Source organism: Aotus nancymaae, unplaced genomic scaffold (assembly GCF_030222135.1).
Source record: "Aotus nancymaae isolate 86718 unplaced genomic scaffold, 86718_ANA_hifiasm-v0.15.2.pri h1tg000028l, whole genome shotgun sequence".
NCBI classification, from domain to species: Eukaryota; Metazoa; Chordata; class Mammalia; order Primates; family Aotidae; genus Aotus; species Aotus nancymaae.
This window is the reverse complement of record NW_026988441.1, coordinates 16,673,508-16,690,807: the sequence shown is the minus strand read 5'-3', so window position 1 is coordinate 16,690,807 and position 17,300 is coordinate 16,673,508. Positions and strand designations below refer to the sequence as shown.

At 41.8% G+C, this 17,300-nt stretch overlaps 1 protein-coding gene and 1 long non-coding RNA gene across 2 annotated transcripts in view; both read left to right on the top strand.

Moving 5' to 3' along the window:
- LOC105706554 (zinc finger protein 82 homolog) overlaps positions 1–17,300 on the top strand; it is a 58,990-nt gene that overhangs the window by 28,572 nt on the left and 13,118 nt on the right. The window lies entirely within an intron of this gene.
- Positions 8,190–17,291, top strand: LOC135276752 (uncharacterized). Its single transcript, XR_010344288.1, has 3 exons — positions 8,190–8,255; positions 13,402–13,543; positions 16,762–17,291. It is a non-coding gene; the product is annotated as an uncharacterized LOC135276752 (long non-coding RNA).

Genomic DNA, 17,300 nt, shown 5'->3' with positions numbered 1-17,300 from the left:
GCAACCTCTGCCTCCTGGGTCCTGGTTCAGACAATTCTCCTGCCTTAGCCTCCCAAGAAGCTGGGATTACAGGCGCGTTCCACCATGCCCAGCTAATTTTCAGGAGGCAGAGGTTGCAGTGAGCCAAGATCGTGCCATGGCACTTCAACCTGGGTGACACAGTAAGACTCTGTCTCAAAAAAACAAAATAAAGCAAAAAAGCCCACAGATTGGCTTTGTTTGAGGTTAGGTTAGTATTTTAAAATGGGCCCTCCCTGTGCTCAGAAAATGCTCAGCAAGCAGCTCCCCACACTGGACAGATTGCATGCATGGGAGGATGAAGTTTATGTCTGTAGATCTGTTATTTTATGCCCCACTTCCTTTTTTCTTAGATCCTGTGTAGAGGGGTCTCTCTGAACATTGTGTTACTTTGCTTTTTACAGGCATAAGGAAGTAAAATATTTCATAATAAAATTGAGAAAGGTAGAATGAGCAAAATATCTGCGAATGAGAGAATTATTAAAGATGGACTATTCTAATGTTTTGCATTATCAAAATGAGAACAACCAAATGAAATTTTGTTTATATTCTTTTCTTGTGTGCTTATGTCTTTTAGAAAGTTCCTCATCTAAAATTACAAAAATAGTGTATTTGCATCTAACTTCATGAAACAGTACCATTAAGGAAAAAAATGATTATTTTTGTCCTCCATTCCTCATTCCTTCCTGTGTCCATTTTCTTCTGAATAATGTTTAAAGGTTGTGTATATTACCCATGTATTTCTCCATGCGAAAACATTAACACAATCATTTATTTTATTATGTTTTTACCAAAAAAAGTAGATGATAACTATACATTTCCCTGAAATTTGCTTTTTTACATTCAACTGTACATATTGGATTTTCCTTCAAGCCAATGGATGATCTAACAATCTTTCTGATGGTTACAGTATGTTCCACAGTATTCTTGTACCAATGCCTTTTCAACCATTTTCCCAATTGTGATATTACAGATTGTTTGCTCTTTTTTGCCAAGTGCTGCAGTAAACACTCTTGTATTCTTATTCTATTTCTTTTTTTTTTTTTTTTTTTTTTTTTTTTTTTTTTTTTTTTTTTGAGGCGGAGTTTCGCTCGTTACCCAGGCTGGAGTGCAATGGCGCGATCTCGGCTCACCGCAACCTCCGCCTCCTGGGTTCAGGCAATTCTCCTGCCTCAGCCTCCTGAGTAGCTGGGATTACAGGCACGCGCCACCATGCCCAGCTAATTTTTTGTATTAGTAGAGACGGGGTTTCACCATGTTGACCAGGACGGTCTCGATCTCTTGACCTCGTGATCCACCCGTCTCGGCCTCCCAAAGTGCTGGGATTACAGGCTTGAGCCACCGCGCCCGGCTCTTATTCTATTTCTATAAACTAAGTTTCCCAAGTCATTTCCACTGTTTTCTATGTTTCCTAAGAAGGTTTTGCTTCTAGAAAATTTCAGGGGGCAAGAGAATAAAGGAATAGAGTGCAGTTTTTCACATATGTGATTCTGTGAGTGTGTATATGCAAAGATATAATATTTTAATACATTAGGAATTGATTACTGTATATGAAATAATGCAGGATGGCACACTTGTTTCTATCCAGGAATAAAACCAATTATGCCAGAAGTAATTATTATTCACCTTTCTCCTACTGAATTAAAATACTATCAGTTGTATATTAAATGCTCACATACTCACATCTATTTCTGTTCTCCATATTCTAGCAATCCTTGACACTTTTCAGTAGCTTTTATAACTTGGAAATAAAGATGTATGTATATATTATTAATATATAGTTTATTACTTGGAAATAAAGACATGTTTCTTCATGAGAATTTTTGAATTATTTTATTCATTTTCCAATGAAAACACATTAGGCTGGCTGGTTGAGGTGGCTCACACCTGTAATCCTAACACTTTGTAAGGCCGAGGCAGGTGGATACCTGAGGTCAGGAGTTAAAGACCAACCTGGCAAACATGCCGAAACCCTGTCTCTACTAAAAATACAAAAATTAGCCAGGCATGGTGGTTTGTGCCCACAATTTTACTTGGGAGGCTGAGGTAGGAGAATCGCTTGAACCCCGGAGGCAGCAGTTGCAGTGAGCTGAGATCACACCACTGCATTCCAACCTGGGTGACAGAGCAAGACTCTATCTCAAAAAGAAAAAACACATTAGGATTGTTTTTAATTTTATTCAGTTTAGAGTATCCCAAATGAATAAACAATTGACATTGAGTGGATATTCATTAACACATGTCTTGAGGTTTCTTTTATAACTCTTCATCCTCCTTACCCTCTAATATTTAATAATAACACCATCTACTGTAATGTCTCACAATACTTAAAATATGCTAGTAATATCTGAAAATGTAATCCATTAGGGTTCTGCTTATAAGGTGATAGATTCTTTAGGGCTTTATAGTTCTATAATCTGCAGATAAAGGTGACATACCTATCTCACTGTGGCTGAGGCAGGAGAATTGCTTTAATCCGGGAGGCAGAGGTTGCAGCAAGACGAGACTGTGCTACTGCACTCCAGCCTGGGTAACAGAGCGAGACTTCATCTTCCCAAAAAAAAAAAAAAAAAAGTTCATTATTTTTGTTTATGTTTGAAATTTAAAAAAACATGATTTCAAAGCCTGATTGCAAAAATCCACCTAAATAGGGAATCTACAGAACCTAAAATCAGAAATAAGACAAGGATTATCTTGAGACCAGGATGCTCACTATTGCTACTTCTATTTCATATAGTATTGGAGGTCCAAACCAGTGCAATAAGACAAGACAAAGAGATCAGAGATATCCAGATTGGTAAGGAAGAAATACAACTGTCATTATTTAATAAATATGACCTTCACTGCAAAAAACACAAATCTACAAATACTAGAAATAATAAGATAATAGATATAAGGGTAATAAAAATGCCAAATGCGTTTCTATATATCCACCAAAAAAAAAAAAAAAAAACCCATGCAGAAATTACAAATAGGCTCGGTGTGGTGGCTCACACCTGTAATCTCAGCACTTTGGGAACCCGAGGCAGGCGGGTCACCTGAGGTTGGGAGTTTGAGACCAGCGAGACCAGCCTAACCAACATGCAGAAGCCCTGTCTTTACTAAAAATACAAAATTAGCTGGGCATGGTGGCGCACGCCTATAATCCCAGCTACTCAGGAGGCTGAGGAAGGAGAATCGCTTGAACCCAAGAGGTGGAGGTTGTAGTGAGCCGAGATCGTGCCACTGCACTCCAGCCTGGGCAACAGAGCAAGACTCTTTCTTGGAAAAAAAAATTATTATAGCTAGCCTAATATATATATATTATATTATATATATACACACAAAGAATATATATGTAGAATTCCTGTAATTTTATGTTTAATTTATTGAGTAAACAGCAGCTACAGCATTTTACATTTCCATAAATAATGTATGATAGTTCAAATTTCACTATATTCTCACAAGCACTTATTTTTCCTTTTTTAAAAAAATTATTGGTCAGGTGCGATGGCTCAGGCCTGTAATCCCAGCACTTTGGTAATTATATATATATAAATTATATATTTATTGCAGGAGATGTAGTTTGTTGCAGAACAAACTACTGATACATGTTATGCACTTTGGTAAGAGTGTCTGTGTGTGTCTGTGTGTGTGTGTGTGTGTGTGTGTGTGTATGTAAACAAAAATGTATATATATATTTTTTGGAGACAGAGCCTTGCTCTTGTCGCCCAGACTAGAGTGCAATGGCACAATCTTGACTCACTGCAACCTCCACCTCCAGAATTTAAGCAATTTTCCTGCCTTGGCCTCCCAAGTAGCTGGGATTACAGGCGCTCGCCACCACGCCCAGCTTATTTTTGTATTTTTAGTAGAGATCGGGTTTCCCCATGTTGGTAGGTGGGTCTCGACCTCCTGACTTTGTGATCCTCCCGCCTTGGCCTCCCAAAGTGCTGGGATTACAGGCATGAGCCACTGTGTCCAGCCACACACATATATGTCTTTTTAAAGACTTTTTAAAAAGACAAACTCTTGCACTGTTGCCCAGGCTGAAGTGCAACCTTCCCTTACTGCAACCTCCTTTTCTTGAGTTTAAGGGATTCTCGTGCCTCAGCCTCCCATGTAGCTAGGATTACAGATGCACACCACCATGCCCAGCTAAGTTTTGTACTTTTAGTAGAGACAGAGTTTCACCATGTTGGCCAGGCTAGTCTTCAAATCCTGGCCTCAAGTGATCTGCCCGCTTCAGCCTCCAAAAGGACTAGGATTACAAGTGTGAGCCACCACACCTGGCCCACTTATATATATTGAGTATATACCTAAAATAATTGAAAATAAATGTTCAAACAAGGTGAAGACAGAAACGTATTTAACCATATCACTGTAGAAAATGTTATTGAACATTCAAAGGAATGTACTTAATTGTCCTTTTTGTGTCTGTTAATAGAAAAAGAATAAATATTAAGCTCAGCTCAGTATTTCCAAAGTAATAAGAAACACTTTTACACATAGGGATACTTTGGGAAACCTTGTTTCCACCACTGTCTTTATTTACATTGAGTGAGTGACAAGACTCTGTAAAGACACAAGAAATGTATATATATATTTTGGTCACTAGCAGGCAAGGCAGACATCAAGCACTGTAAGAAATCAGAAGGGCCGGGCGCGGTGGCTCACGCCTATAATCCCAGCACTTTGGGAGGCTGAGGCGGGTGGATCACAAGGTCAAGAGATCGAGACCATCCTAGTCAACAAGGTGAAACCCCGTCTCTACTAAAAATATAAAAAAATTAGCTGGGCATGGTGGTGCGTGCCTGTAGTCCCAGCTACTCGGGAGGCTGAGGCAGGAGAATTGCTTGAACCCAGGAGGTGGAGGTTGCGGTGAGCCGAGATCACGCCATTGCACTCCAGCCTGGGTAACAAGAGCGAAACTCCGTTAAAAAAAAAAAAAGAAATCAGAGACTGACTTTAAAGAAAACTCAGCATTTATTGATAAGTTGTGTTATAATATTACCCCACCAATGGCTGGCCTTCATGCCATAACACTTCTACACAAAGTTTATGGCAGCAGTATCACAATAGCCAAAAGGTAGAAACAATGCATGTCCGTCTACTGATGGATCAACAAAATGTAGTACATTCATACAATGGAATGGTATTCAGGCCGGGTGCGGTGGCTCACACCTGTAATCCCAGCATTTTGGGAGGTCGAGGCGGGTGGATCACGAGGTCAAGAGATTGAGACCATCCTGGTCAACATGGTGAAACCCCGTCTCTACTAAAAATACAAAAAAAATTAGCTGGGCACGCTGGCACGTGCCTGTAATCCCAGCTACTCGGGAGGTGAGGCAGGAGAATTGCCTGAACCCAGGAGGCGGAGGTTGCAGTGAGCCGAGATAGCGCCATTGCACTCCAGCCCGGGTAACAAGAGTGAAACTGCATCTCAAAGAAAAAAAAAAAAAAAAGGAATGGTATTCAGCTAGAAAAAGAAATATACAGCATGGATGAATATTCAAACCATTATGCTAAGTGAAAGGAGCCAGCCATAAAAGGGCACATATTGTATGATTCCATTTATATAAAGTATCCAAAACAGGAAAATCCATAGAGACAGAAAGCAGATTAGTGGTTGCCATGGCTGGAGGAAGTAAGGAATGGAAAGTAGCTTAATAAATATGTGGGTCTATTAGTTCGTTTTCACACTGCTGTAAAGAACTGCCCAAGACTGTGTAATTTATAAAGAAAAGAAGTTTAATTGACTCACAGTTCCTCATAGCTAGGGAGGCCTCAGGAAACTTACAATCATGGCGGAAGGGGAAGCAAGCACATCTTACATGGCAGCAGGGGAGGGAGAGAGAGAGAGAGAGAGAAAGAAAGAGAGAGAGAAAGGAGGAACTGTCAAACACTTATAAGAGCATCAGATCTGGTGAGAACTTACTATCACAAAAACAGCAGCATGGGGGAAACTGCCCCCAGGATCCAATCACCTCCCACCAAGTCCCTCCCTCAACATGGGGGATTATGGGGATTACAATTTGAGATGAGATTTAAGCAGGGACACAGAGCCAAAGCGTATTAGTGGCTTTTTTGTTTTTGCTTTACTTCACCACTTTTTTGTTTTACTTTACTTAGAAAGTGTATGGGGCAGAAGTCTAAACCATACTCTGTGGGAGCAAAGTATATATATTTTTTCCCAAGTTTAAAAAAACAATCAGGCCAGGTGTGATGGCTTATGCCTATAGTCTCACATATTCAGAAGTCTGAGGCAGGAGGCTGGCTTGAGCCTGTGAGATTGAGATTGCAGTGAGTTATGATTGGCTACTGCATTCTGGCCTGGGCGACAGAGTGAGACCCTGTCTCAAAAAAAAAAAAAAAAAAAGGCCCGGCGTGGTGGCTCACGCCTATACCAGCACTTTGGGAGGCTGAGGCGGGCAGGTCATGAGGTTAAGAGATCAAGACCATCCTGGTCAACATGGTGAAACCTCATCTCTACTAAAAATACAAAAATTAGCTGGGTATGGTGGCACACATCCCAGGTACTTGGGAAGCTGAGGCAGGAGAATTGCTGGAACGTGGGAGTCAGAGGCTGCAGTGAGCCAAGATTGCACCACTGCACTTCAGCTTGGGCAACAGAGCAAGACTCTGTCTCAAAAAAAAAAAAAAAAAAAAAAAAAAAAAAATATATATATATATATATATACACACACGAATCATTCTTATTTCCTTAGTTGTACAACAACTGGTAGCAGGACATATTTGGCCTGCAGAATATAACTGCTCTAAAAGAACTGCAATCTAAAATTTCATTTACTAGCTTTGTTGTTACAATTTTAAATTAGTTTTATAGCAACTAACAAATTAATAAATTATTAATATAATATATAAATATTAATAACAATAAATATGTTGATAGGAACCAAGATTTCTGTTAGAGAAAATAAGCATGAGTATAGAAGGCAAGAATAAAACCCTGTGATGTTAAATTTAAATGAGGGAGTATGAACTTGTGCTTTGGGTCTCAAGCTTCTTGCCCTGCTTTAATAAAGGGAAAAAAAGGACTGATCTAAAACCCAAGATATCTGACTCCCTAATCCTGGACTGTCTGATCTAGCCATACTGCTGCTTTTATTTTTTCTTAATCTAGGTCTTCTCAACTCTTCTCCCCCTTCCTCCTCAAAATCCCTAAGAAACAAGTAAAGGCCACTCATCGGAATCTGGGGCAATAGCAAATAAACTACTCTATGCCAGGAATCTCCTCTAAAAGTTATGCTCATTTACATTCTCCTCAATAATAGGCCTCTGATTAAATGCAAAATAAATACATAATTAAAAAAAAAATCCTGTTTTCACCAAATCCTGTAGTCAAGCTGATGCTCTTGAGGATGCAACATTCCTCTCTCCGTTTCAGAGTTGAGGAGAGCGAGGCTCTCAGTCACTATCAATTATCCAGTCACTTCGTCAGAGCCCCGCAAGCACACACCCACCACACAATCAGGGGCGCCATTTCTCAGACACACACTGACTCACATTTACGGTCTCCAGATAAGGTCGGAGAAGGAAAACAAACATCCCCCAAACAGCGACACATTAAGGTTTATCGTGGGTTATAGATGCGCTCACAGAAACGCAAGCGCACGCACTCAGTCAACCCGGTGATCTCACAGGCGCCCATGGCACTCTCAGTCCTACGGAGCTCGACTTACTTCCAGTCACACAATCTCAGTCACAAACCTCATCCTGGTCGCCCCCGAATCCTCCGAGTCACACTGTCTCAAATCCCAACTAGCCACACTCAGTGAAAGAATCCCACCCAGGACCGCGCCAGGGACTGACTCGCAAGACCGACCTCGCTCACAGAGCTCCCCAGTCGGCCCTATGGAGAGGCAGTCGCCCTTTTTTTAACGCACCAGCCATCTGTCCCCGCTCCCCTCCAGGCCCTGCCGCGCAGTCCTGCTAAGAGACTCGAAGCTCAACCTCGCTAGGACCGACCTGGCTCCAGCTCCGGCTCCGCGTTCCCTCAGAGCTGGGGGTGCACCAGTGAGCAGTCGGCTGCGCCTGCGCACTCGTGAACGCGCTCGGCCCTCCCAGCAGCCCCCGCGCGCACCCAGTTAGGCCAGGGGGATTGTGCCGCGACCCGGCCGCGGCTCCCTCTGTTCTGCTGGGCATCGCCGCGCCTCGGGTTCGCGCCCCGAGCGAGCAGTCCTGGCCCAGAGCGTCGGTCCTGGCCATCCGTAGAAAAAGCACTGCAGCCCATCGGGTAAGGAGAGGGAAGCGGGGCCACTGCAGCTCCGTAGAGCGGCGGTAGCCGGCGCCTCAGGCCCGGGTGTGTGTGTAGTAGGCTTGACGGGGCTGGGGCTGGGACGTGACGGCGACTGTGCGGCTGACTTGGGTTCAGAGCCTGTTGTGTGAGCGAAGGTTGTTGTGGCCCTGGAGTGCGTGACTGACCCCAGCATCCTCTACCCTCTGGCCATACCAGGCCCAGCTGCAGATAAATGGCCCCTGGTCAGTTTCTGCGCCAGAAAGGACTCACAGCAGAAAGGCTCAGACTAGGCTGGACCAAGTGGCTCACATCTGTAATCCCAGCGCTCTGGGACAGCGAGGCGGGAAGATCGCTGGAAGCCAGGAGTTCGAGACCAGCCTGGGCAGAAAAGCGAGACTCCCGTCTGTGCCAAAATTAAAAAAAAATAAGCCGGGTGTGTGGCGCGCTCCTGTGGTCCCAGCTACTCGAAAGGCTGAGGCAGGAGGATGGCTTGAGCCTAGGAGGGGTTCGAGGTTGCAGTGAGCTATGATCGCGCCACTGCACTCCAGCCTGGGCAACAGCGAAACAAGGCTTCGACCCGACCTTGGCCTAGGAATGTTATAACTGAACGAGCTCCCGCTCCCGCCCAGTCTGGCTCCTGGAGGGACCACCACACCACCTCCCTGCGGATCTGGACCCATGCACGTGCACTCACAGCTCTGAAGAGTCCAGCTGCAGGTTTTAGAACACAGCCTTTCTTCCAGGAAGCTATTGTGAACTCCAGTTCCAGCCCCGGGCATCCATGACCCTGGCCTTTATTTCTTTCTTTCTTTTTTCTTTTATATATATATTTTTCATATTGTTTGCTGAGAGACCTTGGCCTTTCTTTGATACTGGGAATAGTTAGCAACACCCTGTCTTACGTTACTCTAGTTATGTATCGGTGGGCGGTGGTGGCATTGTGCCCTAATTTAACCATGCGAGGCTGGGCTGCAAGAAAAGCCTGGTTCCCTTCTTAGCCAGTCCTGCTAAGAAAAGGGGTCTGTGAGGAGGAGAAATGAATTGCTGTTGCCTGTTTAAGTTAAGGTGGAGACGAGTGGGTGTTTCTGATTTCTTCTGTGAAATGCATTTTTATTTCTTAGGACATGAGAATATTTGTTTCATTTTCCATAAATGTCCATTGAGCTGATACCTAGGTCCCCTCTCGAGACTCTGTATGCACATACCCATTTGGTAGATATTTTCCTTTACTTCTGTGGGCCTTTTCAGTACTATGTGTAAAGCTCTTAGAACAGTTCCTGGTACTTTGTTAGTACTTAATAAACATTAGCTACTTATTCTTAAGTGGTGATTTGGGGCAATTCTACATCAGCCTTCTACAGATTGGGGGAAATGAAAATACTAAGCCAATTGTGATGGATATTTCCTAGTATAAGATAATGACCCTGATGCTTAAATAGTCTAGAACAGGAATTTTTTTTTTTTTTTTTTTGAGACAGGGTCTCCCTCTGTCACCCAGGCTGGAGAGCAGTGACACAATCTCCGCTCACTGCAACTTCCCCCTCCCGGGTTCAAGCGATTCTCATGCTTCAACCTCCTGAGTAGCTGGGATTACAGGCATGTGCCACCACGCCCAGCTCATTTTTGTATTTTTAGTAGAGATGGGGTTTCGCCATGTTGGCCAGGCTGGTCCCAAACTCCTGGCCTCAAGTGATCTGCCCGCCTCAACCTCCCAAAGTGTTGGGATTACAGGCGTGAGCCACCGCGCCCAGCCCAGAACAGGAATTCTTAACCAGAAGTAATTTGAATTCATTTGGGGATTTCAGGGGAAGACTCTTTGAAATTGTACATAAAATTGTTATAGATATCTGCTAATATGCCACATTTCTGGGGAGAAAATATATAATGTAATGAGATTATCAAACATGACCCAATAAGATTCAGATCTACTGTCCTAGAATCAAAGTCTGTAACATTTGAGGATGTTTTTCAATGTTAGACACAAAATTAGTGTCTAACAGTAGGAAATGATTAAATAAGCCACACTCCATGTGATGCAGCTTTTTGCCATTAACAAATACATTAATTATAAGAAGGAAAAATGCTTGTGACCAATGTTAATGTTAATTAAGCAATAGTCAGTTTTGAGCAAGATGACTCATGAAAACTTTAATCATGTATGAATCTCTTTTAATAAGCTAGAGATTTATAAAACATTTTGCAGCCGGGCGCGGTGGCTCACGCCTGTAATCCCAGCACTTTGGGAGGCCGAGGTGGGTGGATCACGAGGTCAAGAGATCGAGACCATCCTGGTCAACATGGTGAAACTCCGTCTCTACTAAAAACACAAAAAATTAGCTGGGCATGGTGGCGCGTGCCTGTAATCCCAGCTACTCGGGAGGCTGAGGCAGGAGAATTGCCTGAACCTGGGAGGCGGAGGTTGCGGTGAGCCGAGATCACGCCGTTGCACTCCAGCCTGGGTAACAAGAGTGAAACTCCGTCTCCAAAAAAAAAAAAAAAAAAAATTTGCAAGGATTATATATAATATAAAACTAGTTTCTTAGTGGAAAAAAGTCAGAGATAATCTGTTGTTTACCACACTGTTCTGTCTGCTTTGGTATACTTTTACTGAATTTGGGAATGTTGCTTGATTGTGTTCATTCATAGAAGAATCTTGATAGTGAAAATAGCCCATCGTTTTGATGAAGAATAGTAAAAGAACTGATGGGTGTTATTTATTTGTGCCACAGTTTTTTTTCCCCAAACCCATTCATGTCACAGATTTATAGAATCACAATTTTCTTAACAACTAAAAGATATTCCCTCTTCACAACTCTGTTTTTAATTTTATTTGTATGCATATAGTTTAATTGGCTAGGTGAGGTGGCTCAGGCCTGTAATCCCAGAATTTTGGGAGGCCGAGACGGGCAGATCACCTGAGAGCAGGAGTCTGAGACCAGCCTGGCCAATGCGGTGAAGCCCCTTCTCTACTAAAAATACAAAAATTAGCTGGGCATGGTGGTGCGCACCTGTAATCTCAGCTACTTGAGAGGCTGAGGCAGGAGAATGGCTTGCACCTAGAAGGCAGAAGTTGCAGTGAGGTGAGATCATGCCATTATACTCCAGTCTGACTGACAGAGTGAGACTTTGTCTCAAAAAAATAAATAAATATATAAAAAGGAAGTCCTGGTTTAAGCTGCAACCTAATTTTAGTACTTTTCAGAACAGATTTTCCATCCCCTACCACCCAGTCATCTTCAATCTATAAGAAGAAAATTTAAGTTGCCTATAGTTTCACCATCCAGAATAAATATTACTATTATTCTAATGTTTGTTTTTCCATTTTCTTCTGTGCACTTGTGCATATGTGTTTGTTTTCCAAAATAGAATCACAACAATTGATCATCTAAGGAGACAAAGACTTTACAATACTTTGTTTGAAAAAGGAAAAAGAGGTCGGGTGTGGTGGCTCATGTCTGTAATCCCAGCACTTTGGGAGGCAGAGGCGAGTGGATCACCTGAGGTCAGGAGTTTGAGATCAGTCTGGCCAACATGGTGAATCCCCATCTCTACTAAAACTGCAAAAATTAGCCGGGAATGGTGGCAGGTGCCTGTAGTCCCGGCTACTAGGGAGGCTGAGGCAGGGAGAATTGCTTGAACCCGGGAGGCGGAGGTTGCAGTGAGCTGAGATTGTGCCACTGCATTCCAGCCTGGGCAACAGAGTGAGACTCCCCATCTCAAAAAAAAAAAAGAAAAAGGAAAAAGGAATCTAGTGAAGCCATAGGTTTTATTATATTATTATGCCTGTATGGTGTAAAGGGCAGTGCAGTGGTTCTTCTTTAATTTGAAAAAAGCTTTCAAGAATTTATACCTTCTAAGATTATGGGGCCATCAATTAAACAGTTACCTGGGCAAATTATCAAGTAAGATATCTCTTCAGAATTAGAAATTTATTTTCTAGTAGCCTAAGGATGCTGCTAAGGACAGATTTATATATGTATAACAGGAAAAAAAGTGGTAATAGCAATATTTAGACATACTGAACAGAAAAACTTGATTGACTTTTAAAAAATATATTTAATATGATGTCTTATCAAAGCAAAATTCTTGAGCTGGTTTTATGATATGGAATGGTGTCCCTCTGGAGCTACTAGGGATGGAAAGCAAGAGGAGCCTTGCTCTACTTTTTTGATTTCTGTGAGTCCTTTTTTAATAATATTAAGAAGAATTACATTTTCAAGCCTAGTTTTAACATTTATCAGTTAGTGTTTTAAGAGGAATGCTGGCCGGGCGCGGTGGCTCATGCCTGTAATCCTAGCACTTTGGGAGGCTGAGGCGGGTGGATCACGAGGTCAAGAGATCGAGACCATCCTGGTCAACATGGTGAAACCCCGTCTCTACTAAAAATACAAAAAGAATTAGCTGGGCATGGTGGTGCGTGCCTGTAATCCCAGCTACTCAGGAGGCTGAGGCAGGAGAATTGCCTGAGCCCAGGAGGCGGAGGTTGCAGTGAGCTGAGATCGCGCCATTGCACTCCAGCCTGGGTAACAAGAGCGAAACTCCGTCTCAAAAAAAAAGGAATGCTAGAAAATCTCAAGAAGTTTTTAGAGAAAGGGACTACTATTAAAATGGTTAAAGATAATTTATCAGCGAAGACCAAATTTTTAAATTGAAAATTATTGAAGATAATTTTTAAAATAATGGAATGAGGGGTATGTCATGTTTTTCACTGAATTTAGTCCTTACAGTAAGCCACTTCAAGTGCTTTATGTATTATGTTCTTAACCTTCACAACCCTATAGGGTAGGTACTGTTATGATTCCCCAATTTATCTCTGAGGAAACAAAGACACTGAAAATTAACGTGTCCAAATTCTTACAGTTAATAATTGTCAGAGCTCAAATACTGACAACAAAGCCTGTATTTTTTAATAAATGAGAGTCTGCCACCTCCCAACATTGTGCATATTCTTTTAGTCTGCCTGCCATACCTAGTAATTGATCATGAATATCTTCCTTCATTAACTAATATGGACCAATGTCATTAATAATTGCATAATAATCTATAATATAGTGGAACATTATTTATTCAACTTGTTGCCTACTGTTAGGTATTTGATTTCAAGTTGTCGTAAATTACTTTTTTTTTTTTTTTTTTTTTTGAGGTGGAGTTTTGCTCTGTCACCCAGTCTGGAGTGCAGTGGCGCAATCTCGGCTCACTGTACCCTCTGCCTCTCAGGTTCAAGGGATTCTCCTGCCTCAGCCTCCCAAGTAGCTGGGATTACAGGCACGTGCCACCACACCCAGGTAATTTTTGTATTATTAGCAGAGATGGAGTTTCATCATGTTGGTCAGGTTGATCTCGAACTGCTGACCTCAAGTGATCCCACCTTGGCCTCACAAAGTGTTGGTTACAAGCATGAGCCACCGTGCCCAGCCAACAAATTATTCTTTGATGATCTCTCTTGCAACACATCTTTGTATAATTTTACAAATATTTCCTAATGATAAATTCCTAAAAGTGGAATTTCTAGGTTGAATTATGAGACATTTATAAAGTACTCAAAATATGCCAGATCTTGTGCCAGTCCTTGGGGGAGATACAGTGACCAAAATGACATGGTTGTATCCTTAAGTTATTATTTATCAAGATAGATAAGCCTATGCAAGAATAAGATTGAGATAGGTGAGGTAAAGGTCATTGAAGAAGTTAGATGGCATGGCTTGAGAGGTCATGGGAAGGAGACATCTGATTATAGCAGGCATTGTCAGGTTATGATGAAATGATACCAAACTCATGGGTTTCCTATGGGGTAATGGATTTTATGTAATAAGCATTTGCCTTACAGTTTTTATTCTCATGATGTTGATGCAAACTGAGATGAACAGGACAAGAAAATTCAGCAGCTCCTAGGAGGGCCTCATGGCTAAAATAACTTTCGGAAGCAAAACAAATGCTTGGTCAAGAAGTCATGAGAAATAGCAGCAGTGAAATAAGGCATTAATTGAAGATGTTTAGCCATGTATGTTGGCAGAACTCCAACATACATGAACACATTTAGAAATCATAGAGTTGGTTCAGATTTTGGGAGCTGTAATCAACAAAAGCAGTAAAAACATAGCACCTGTTTTTAGGATAGTGTGTTTTTTTCTCCAAGTTCAAGAGATGACTATTTTAAAAAGTATCTCTTTAACCTATGTAAAGAACGTTTTCCACTATACAAAGTTAAAATATATATTTCAAGTATATATGTGGCCATGTAGAATTATGAAATAAATGTAAGCAAAAGGAAAATCAAGATCACTATCTATTGATGCCTGTCAGTGCTTCTTTGTGCTGATTTGTATGTATGCTTTACAGATGTCCTCATAGTGTTCATTTTATTTTTCTAAGAGGTTATATATCTTGAATATTTTATATATCTTTGTATAGTTTCTAAAACTTAGCACTTACAGATTAATACACACATATATTAGCTGGGTGTGGTGGCGTGCGCCTGTAATCCCAGCTACTCAGGAGGCTGAGGCAGGAGAATCCCTTGAACCTGGGAGGTGGAGGTTGCAGTGAGCCTAGATCGCGCCATTGCACTTAGCCTGGGCAACAGAGCAAAACTTCATCTAAAAATAAAAAAAAAACCTATACACACACTCTCTCTCTCTCACACACACACGTGTTTTTGCTGTACCTTAACAGGATTATACTACTCACAACTGTTTGTTACTGCATTCTTCACTCAACAAACTATGCTGAACATATTTCCATGTTTCCAATTAAAGATCTACATCATCATTTTAAAATGGCAATAGTTTGTTTTACTCTGTTGATGCTTTGTGATTTATTTAACCTGTTTTCTATGGAAGGACATTTAGGTTCTTTCCAGCTTTATTTCATTATGAACAATGTTAACATACTCCTACAGATAACCTTTGATCATATGTACAATTATTTTCTTTAATCCCCAAAGTAGAATTTCTGAATCAAAGAGTATGGATGATTTAAATGATGCTTGTACATACTTTAAAATCTACACAGTCTGCAGTATACTGGTAGAATGTTCATTTCCTCTCATGCTTGATAATATGGGTATTGGTACTCAGATGCCTGCTGGTGAGTTGTGTTATTTTTTATTTTATTATTTTTTTTTTGAGACGGAGTTTCGCTCTTGATACCCAGGCTGGAGTGCAATGGCGCGATCTCGGCTCACCGCAACCTCCGCCTCCTGGGTTCAGGCAATTCTCCTGCCTCAGCCTCCTGAGTAGCTGGGATTACAGGCACGCGCCACCGTGCCCAGCTAATTTTTTGTATTAGTAGAGACGGGGTTTCACCATGTTGACCAGGATGGTCTCGATCTCTTGACCTCGTGATCCACCCGCCTCGGCCTCCCGAGTTGTGTTATTTTTATTTTGTTTTAGTGAATCATGCATGCCAGTTTATACTCACTGAAATAAGAAATTCTGGGTTTCAGAGACAAAAGCTGGCATTGAAGGAAAGCTAACTCTGTGGTTAGAAAAATGATTCCAAATGCAGCTTTGCTACTCATAAACTGCCTTTCTACAAGTCATTTTATTTCTCTTTATGTGAATTTATGATCCACTGTGTGGATAGAATAATTATTGTGCTAAAGAGCAATCCTGAGGATATAGTTAATATATATAAAACACCCAAGGGCACAGTGGCTCATGCCTGTAATCCCAGAACTTTGGGAGGCTGAGATGGGCACATCACAAGGTCAGGAGATTGAGACCATCCTGGCTAACAGGAAGAAACCCTGTCTCTACTAAAAATACAAAAAATTAGCCAGATGGGGTGGCACACGCCTTTAGTCCCAGCTACTTGGGAGGCTGAGGCAGGAAAATCACTTGAACCTGGGAGGCAGAGGTTACAGTGAGCCTAGATCACGCCGCTGCACTCCAGCCTGGCCTACAGAGCAAGTCTCCATCTCAAAAAAAAAACAAAAAAACACTCAACATATGGGAACTCTTGATAGACATTTGTTATTGTCAAATGACCAAGAACATGAATCCATGCCTCTTCAGCCTAGGTTATAAGAAAGAGAATGGCAAATGAATTCCTTTCAGAAAACAATGTGGATGATTCTGACTGGAAATAGAGAGTGATGAGCCCAGAGGGTTTTGGAAGTTGTTCTGGCTGCAAGCAGGGCTGCCAGTGCAGCAATTTTATGGTGATAATGGCTGCCAGGCTTGGTCCTTATGAATTTCTCTCTTTGTGTCTGGTGAATCTAAACAGGCCTATGAGACTTTGAAGAAGGAAGATTGTAGTTTAGATGATAACAGCCCCTTATCAACCCTGGAGTTAGCAAGGGATGAGACTTGTCCAGACTCCCTCAAATCTCTCTCTCTCTTTCTCTCTCTCTCTGCCTATGTGTGTGTGTGTGCACACATGTGTGTGGAGTGGGGGGCTGTGGTAGAGAGATTAAAAGAGAGGGGAAAGGTCATAGTAACTCAAGTCATTTGGGGATTTCTGAGGTCCATCTGATCTCATGGTCTTGTTTTCTTCCCCCTAGATTAGCCTCTGTGGACTCGGTGCTTCTCCCGGCAAGTAAACTCCAAGGAGGACTGACCAGTTTTTGAATTTCTATACCATGGCCCATGTAAGTTTTTTTTCTCCTTCTGGGAATACCAGCATGTTAAGGTCCTATGACCATTTTTTTATCCTGAAACTTCCTATCAGAGCTCTATCCAAGAACCTTCTTCCAGTTCTTCCATATCCAGTGGTAGGTGAACCATAAGGCTTGTCCTATGAACACTCTTTATTCTAGTCATTGTTCTTGTATTTGTTGAACAAATCATTCAGCGTCTCCTATATTGCTCAGTCTTCTGCTTTTAGCTACAATGAGGAAAAATGAAATCTCTTAAGTATTTGACCAGTCTTTGTGAGTTGATAAGAGAGGATGGGCCCATTTAGTCACTCATAGGAAAACTGAACTTTTCCAGACTTGAGTTTTCCAAGTATGTAAGATAAGGGTTGTGGCTGGGCTTGGTGGCTTACACCTGTAATCCTGCCTATTCAGGAGGTTGACATGGGAGAATTGCTTGAGCCCAG